Below are 7,676 nucleotides of genomic sequence, written 5' to 3'. Positions count from 1 at the left end.
GTCCAAAAGCCATAAGGTCTTTTGTTATCCAAGGGAGAAAACTCAACCTAAAACCACAAATCCACCATGTGAGGATAGCTTCAACATGCTAGTGAGGGGTTAACCCTATAATAAGCATGGAAGGCTCATTGTCCATCACTAAGGATATAGGTGAGTATTACATCTACCTCAAGGATAACTCAAACCTAATAGCTAAAGGTTATGAAAAGTTTGATTAAGAAGGTGGACATTGAAACCACAAAAAGGTATTTGAATGAGTGGTATTTACAAATGAAAAGTATTTACAAAATATGGTCAAAGTTGATTTAGAAGTTCAATTCAAAATAAGTATTACGAAAGGAAAGTTTGAAAATAAAAAACATACGACTTAGGTTTCTAATATTGAAAACAAGTATTAAATGTTTGCACAAAAGTTTTGGCTTGGGTTAGAGTGGAGAGAAGAAGAAGAATGGCTAAAGTCCTAAACATACAAGAGGTAAGGGATAAAAGAGAACAAGATCACAAATGGAGTTCCTCTCTTGAGATCATATTGATGATCCAAGTAGCTCCCATCCTTTGGAATAAGCAATCACATAAGCATAAACTCAAGCAATCAACAATCAAATGAACTCTTGGAAGATCCCTCTCTCTTAGAAGCTCATGGCAATGGTTCCTCAATTTGGCTCAATGTTGGAATCCCTAGCACAAAAACACACACATCAAAAAGTTCTATAAACAATCAAAGAATAGACAAGAGGGAGTTTAGAATATAGTCCTTTCAATGTTCATCTTCAAGCTTTAAGCATTCTAAAGGCATGAGGCCTAGTTGCTCTTTGATATTTAAGCACTCTAAAGGCATGAGGCCTAGTTTCTCTTCAAACTCCATTAGCTTGGGTAAAGTCCTAAAGTCTAAGTCCATTTTGTCCATTTCATTGCATTTGGTTCACAACAAACAGACAAACACAAGCACAAAAGATATATATACAATTATATGCTCAAGTGAGCAAAAGGCAAATTGCATTAACATAAACATGTGCTCAAGTGAGCAAAGGGAAAAAAGCAAATGAATAATATGTATAAGAATAATAAATTGCATAAATGTAAAGTGCAAAAAGTAAAGGTTAATGGTTAATGATTAGTGTTAGTAGTTAGTGTGCCATAAGGCAAATTTAGCGCTATGTTAAGCAATCGTAATTGGACTTACGTAAAAGTCACAACTATCTCAGGCCGGTCAATTATAATGTAGGCAAATAACACAAGTTAGAAGTCTTGATTAGTGAACCAAGTTCCAACAACTTGCCATGCCAAAAAGAAGAAGAAAATTGATCTTGTATTGGTTTAATTCTTTTGCATGATTTTGGAAACAACCTATCCTTAATGCAAATCCATTCACTTGATCAATTGATCAAGATGAATTAGATTTGAATCAAGGAAGATTAAACCTCCCTAATCAATGCTAACTTATCAACCTTTAACTCATTGATCAAAAAGAAGAAAGAAGAAGAAGGAGATGAATCATGGAAAATGGAAAAGGAAAGAATAAAGTGCATTAAATGAAATGGCATGTACCAATCAACAAGTGTTGACCAATGACATTGAGGATCATGGTCAAACAATCAAAAACAGAAGTAAGATGAAGATTGGAAGTCAAGAAATGAACAACATATTTTTGACATTTTTTAATATTTAAAATAAACTTGAAGTAAAATAATAAAGAAAGGTCAAACTTCAAAATCACTTCAAATCAACCTTGAAAGGTCCAAGTGATTTATCTCAAGTTCAACAAGGTCAAACAAAGTTTGACAAAAAATTTCAGCATTTTTAAAAGTCAGAAACTATTTTTAACCAATTAAAAATGAATAAAAATAACCTAATTGAACTAAAATCTCAAATGAATCTCAAATCAATTAATAAATTGATGAGAATATTTTCCATAGATCCATCATCATTCAAATAGGTTAGGAAAATATGTTTGTATTTTTTGAATATCAAAAACTATTTAAAAAAAATTAAAAATAACCAGAAAAGAGAAAATTCACAAAAAATATCAAATGACAAGATAAAAAATATTAAAAATCATTTTTAGGAACTAGAATTTAAATGGAGAAGAATGCAATTGGTCCCATATTTTTTGGATTAAAAATAAAGAAGTTATGAATTTTTGAAATTAAAGGAAATAAAAGAATTAAAATCAGAAATTAAAAATAGAGAAAAAACCAGGAGCGTCTGATCAAGCCTCATCAATTGACGTGGCTGATCAAACGTTCCACATGCACGCACTCATGGTGGTCTCCAGTCAACGCGTCACACAAGGCATTATTAAAAGTCATAACAATGGACTGCTGAGATTAGATCTGGAGATGCCATCACACGGTCCACAATCCATCTGGAAAAGGGACGGTGGCCAGAGCCACCGCCTTCTACGGCGAGCTCCGGCGAAGTCCAGAAATTGCAGGTCATAAAATCTCAACCAAAAGGGACGATCCTCATATCATTGGAAAGCTGGGGTGATATACATCACCCCTGTACCATTGGTTTCTCCTCTAGATCCTCATAGAGAGAGAAATCAGAGAGAGAAAATCATGGTGTTCATACTGAACTTCATGGATTTCAACAATTGAGCATTCAAAACAATTGCCTCTATGAAGAGGACTTCAGACAACACAATAGCCAAGCAAATGGACCAAAGATTAATGAGTTTCGAAGAAAAAACCAGTTGAGGATCACCTTTGAACTGTGGAGCTTTGAGCTATCTTCCTTGCTTCCTTTAGCCAAACAGAAGTTCAATGGATCATATGAGGGAGGTCTAAGAACTTTAGATATAGAATTTCAATCGAGGAGATCAAAATTCAGATCTAAAATTTGAGAGAAAATTGAGATTGTTCCTTTAGTGAGAGGTTGAGGAAGCAATTCAGCAGGGTTTCAGGCGCCTTCAGGTTGTTTTTTGAAGAGGAATGGAGCTTCTATTTATAGCCAAGCATGATGCAAGCAATGAGAAATCCGTGTGTGCATGAGCTTGAGTCCTCCATGCATGGGCCTGTACAGGCGCATGTGAGGCCCAAGAGCAATTGCAAATGAGTTCTGAACATCAACCAAATTGATTTGGACGTGTAGTTTGGAATGAATTGGCTTGTGCATGGAGTTTTGATGTGTTATGCATAATTGAACCAAAAACTTCTCTTCTTCGAAAATGCCACTTGCTAAATCCAAACATAAGCATGTGGGTAATGGTTGGAAATGTCTTGATGTAAGGAACAAATGTTATGTTGAGCAAAAACTCATTTGGAGTATGGAAATTTATGAAAACAGGCCATGAAGTTCATAGTGCAAAACATGCCTTTGAGAATTTTGCCAAATTGCTCCAACTTCAAGCCCTTTTGTTTTGATGATGCAAGCTTAAAGTGAAAACACTTCCAACATCAAAGTTGTATATCTTTTCAGGAAAATCAAAATGGACTTAAATTTTGCATCATTTGGATTTTTTATGAAGAAGTTATGAACACTTGAAGTTGGACTATTTTGGCTTTCAATGCATTTGGTCAAAAGTGACCTATACTGTTTTGCATTATCACATGTATTTCCTTTGAGATTATGAAATTTTGTTCAACATAACATTTGAAGTAGGCATCTTAAGCTTTCCAATGCATTTGATCCCACCTCAAAATCATGAAAAATGAATGAGTTATGTTCTTGGGAATTTGACCCAAAATTAGGGTTTCAGTCAAAATGACCTATAATGTCTTGGAATGGGAGATGACCTTCAAAGCTTCAAATCAATTTTTGATGAACATGAAAGTTGTTCATATTATCCTTAAGAACATTTTTTATTTTGGGATCATCTCCATTTGACCAACACATAGAAAGTTAGGTCTTAGTGCATTTCAAAATAGTCAGATGAATTGACTGATCAACTTTCAAGTCCACAACTCATATCTTGATGAATTGATGGTTTAGGAAACTCAAATAAGTTCAAATATGCATGAAATTATGAATTAAAGAACTTCCCTTGATTGTATTTGATCATGGGCTGAGGTTGCTTCATGAGCAAGGCATACTTGGTACACAGATGAATTAGGGTTTCCTTGGGAAACAAACCTCAAACCCTTTGTTTTGCTTTGATCAAAATGATGAGTTGAAATACTAGGGAGGCATATTTGATGGATGAGAGCTTTGGGAACCATTACCATGCTTGCCTTCATCTTCTCTTGACCATATCTTTGCACAAATGATCTCATAGAAGCTCTTGACCTTGTGATTGCTCAAGCTACAAACAAAAGATGTTAGTGACATATTTTTGTGATTTTGGTTAGTGAATAAAGATGAGAAAAGCAATAATATACAATTCAAGCATTCTTGGTGATCTCAAACCACTCACAAGAGGTCCCACCCAAAGGCAAAGGGAACCAAGATGCTCATGTTCCTTGAGGCTTTGCAAATGAAATGTTATGATGCCATGAGGGATCTTAGGGTCAAAATTGGGGTCTTACAGTCACTACGTGGAACAAGTTGAAGAAAGTTTTCTTAGCACGATATTTCCCACCTAGTAAGACGGCTATGCTAAGAGCTCAAATAAACGGGTTCAAATAAAAAGATAATGAATCACTTTTTGAAGCTTGGGAGAGATACAAAGACATGATGAGGCTCTGTCCACATCACGGTCTAGAATAATGGTTGATCATCCATACCTTTTACAACGGTGTCTTGTACAACACAAGATTGACAATAGTCGCCGCCGCAGGTGGTGCACTGATGGATAAACCCTACAATGAGGCCTATTAACTTATCGAAAGTATGGCCCAAAATCATTACCGATGGGGAAGCGAAAGAATCTCTGTAGAGAAACCTCCAACGAAAGGCGGTATGTACGAATTAAGCAGTCTTGACCATGTCAACGCCAAGGTAGACGCTCTTACTCAAAAGATAGACAACTTGACCATAACACCCACAGTCATCGTGGATGTCGTAGCACTAAACTACGAGATACACGAAGTTCTAGGGCATGCTGCCCCAGAATGTCAACTCTTGACAAGAACCTCCACAGACTAGGTGAACTATTCTCAAGGAAACCCTTACTCAAACACCTATAACTCAGGTTGGAAGAACCATCCTAACTTTTCGTACATAAACAATAATGCATTGTATGCACCTAACCAAGCACCTGATGTACCACCAGGATATCATAAAGCTGCCACAAATACTCAAAATGCTCGTAAGAAGTCAAACCTAGAAATAATGATGGAAAACTTCATAACTACCCAAGCCCAAACAAATAAGGATTTCCTAAATCAAAACATACACATTAGTGAGCAAATCAAGCAGTTAGCAAGCAAGGTAGACGCGTTAGCCACCCATAACAAAATGTTGGAAACACAAATATCGCAAGTGGCTCAACAACAAGCACCTAGTGCTGCTCCTGCAGGCACATCCTGGACAACCGCAACCAAACCCGAAAGGTCATGCAAATGCTATTATACTACAAAGTGGGACAGAATTAGACGGACCGACCGACCCTAGAATTAAAACCCATCCATGCATGAAGACCATGGTGAGGTAACTGAGAAGGAAGATGATCAAGAGGAAGATAAAACCAAAGAGACCGTAGAGAAAGAAAAACCCATTGCCTACGTACCATCTTAAAAAAGGATTAGGATCAAAACCTCATAGTTCGGGGTAAAAATCTCAAAATGAGTTGGTGAATTGATTGGTCTAAAAGCCTTAAGGTCTTTTGTTATCCAAGGGAGAAAACTCAACCTAAAACCACAAATCCACCATGTGAGGATAACTTCAACATGCTAGTGAGGGGTTAACCTTATAATAAGCATGGAAGACTCATTGTCCATCACTAAGGATATATGTGAGTATTACATCTACCACAAGGATAACTCAAACCTAATAGCTAAAGGTTATGAAAGATTTTGATTAAGAAAGTGGCCATTGGAACCACAAAAAGAAATTTGAATGGGTTATATTTACCAATTAGGAGTATGTACAAAAATGGTCAAAGTTGACTTAGAAGTCCAATTCAAAATAAGTGTTATGAAAGGAAAGTTTGAAAATCAAAAGCATAAGGCTTAGGTTTCTAATGTTTGAAAACAATAATTGAATGTTTGCACAAAAAGTTTTGGCTTGGGTTAGAGTGGAGAGAAGAAGAAGAAGGGCTAAAGTCCTAAGTAAAGCAAAAAGATGAGGGATGAAGAAACAAAATCACAATGGAGTCCCTCTCTTGAGATCATATAGATGATCCAAGTAGCTCCCATCCTTTGGAATAAGCAATCACAAAGCATAAACAATCATCAAACAAGCCTCTTAAGAGATCCTCAATGTATCTGGTATCTTTCACTTTGGATGAACATGGCAATGATCCTTCAATTTGAGCTCATAGAATCCCCTAGCACAAAAGCACACATATCAAAAGTTTCATGAAGTAAACCAAGAACGGACAAGAGTGAGTTTAGAGATTTGGTCCTTCTAATCCATCTTCATCATTAAGGTCCATTTACTCCAATTTTGCACAAGAAAAGTCCTAGAATCTAAGTTCAATTCTCCATTCTTTGCATAGGGGAAGTCCTAGAACATAAGTCCATTTTTTTGCATTTGGTTCACAACAATCAAAACAAAACACAAGCATAATAATATATATACAATTATGTGCTCAAGTGAGCAAAAGGCAAATGGCATTAACATAAACATGTGCTCAAGTGAGCAAAGAGAAAAGCAAATGGATAAGATGTGCAAGAATAGTAAATTGCATAAAAGTAAAGAGCAAAAAGTAAATGTTAATTGTCAATAGTTAGTGTTAGTAGTTAGTGTGCCATAAGGCAAATTTAGCGCTATGTTAAACAATCGTAATTGGACTTATGTAGAAGTCACAACTATCTGAGGCCGGTCAATAATAATGTAGGCAACAAACACAAGTTAGGAGTCTTGATTAGTGAACCAAGTCCCAACAACTTGCCATGCCAAAAAGGAAATGAGAATTGATCTTGTATTGGTTTAAGTCTTTTGCATGATTTAGGAAACAACCTATCCTTAATGCAAAGCCATTCACTTGATCAATTGATCAAGATGAATTAGATTTGAATCAAGGAAGATTAAGTCTCCCTAATCAATGCTAACTTATCAACCTTCAACTCATTGATCAAAAAGAAAATAAGAAGAAGAAGAAGGAGATGGATAAAAGAAATGGAAATGGCAAAATTAAAGTGCATTAAATGAAATAACATGTACCAATCCATATGTATTGACCAAATGAAATTGAAAGTCAAAGTCAAACAATGATAAATCAGAAATGAGATGAAGATTGGAGGTCAAACAATAAGCAAGATATTTTTTGGCATTTTTAATATTAAAATAAACTTGAATTAAAAATAAAAGAAAGATCAAACTTCAAAATCACTTCAAATCAACCTTGAAAGGTCCAAGTGATTTATCCCAAGTTCAACAAGGTCAAACAAAGTTTGACAAAAAAAATCAGCATTTTTAAAAGTCAGAAACTATTTTTAATCAATTAAAAATGAATAAAAATAACCTAATTGAACTAAAATCTCAAATAAATCTCAAATCAATAAAAATTAATGAGAATATTTTTCATAGATCCATCATCATTCAAATAGGTTAGGAAAATATTTTTGTATTTTTTGAATATCAAAAACTATTTAAAATGAATTAAAAACCACCAGAAAAGAGAAAATTCACAA

At 35.1% G+C, this 7,676-nt stretch overlaps 1 non-coding gene across 1 annotated transcript; it reads right to left on the bottom strand.

Annotated features, from left to right (window-relative positions):
- Positions 1-4,533: 4,533 nt before the first annotated feature.
- On the bottom strand, positions 4,534-4,640 carry LOC127133592 (small nucleolar RNA R71). The gene has a single exon (XR_007807546.1). It is a non-coding gene; the product is annotated as a small nucleolar RNA R71 (small nucleolar RNA).
- Between the last annotated feature and the right edge of the window lie 3,036 nt (positions 4,641-7,676).

The sequence above is a fragment of the Lathyrus oleraceus genome, chromosome 3, assembly GCF_024323335.1.
Source record: "Lathyrus oleraceus cultivar Zhongwan6 chromosome 3, CAAS_Psat_ZW6_1.0, whole genome shotgun sequence".
Taxonomy (NCBI): Eukaryota; Viridiplantae; Streptophyta; class Magnoliopsida; order Fabales; family Fabaceae; genus Lathyrus; species Lathyrus oleraceus.
This window is presented reverse-complemented; position numbering and strand designations above follow the sequence as displayed.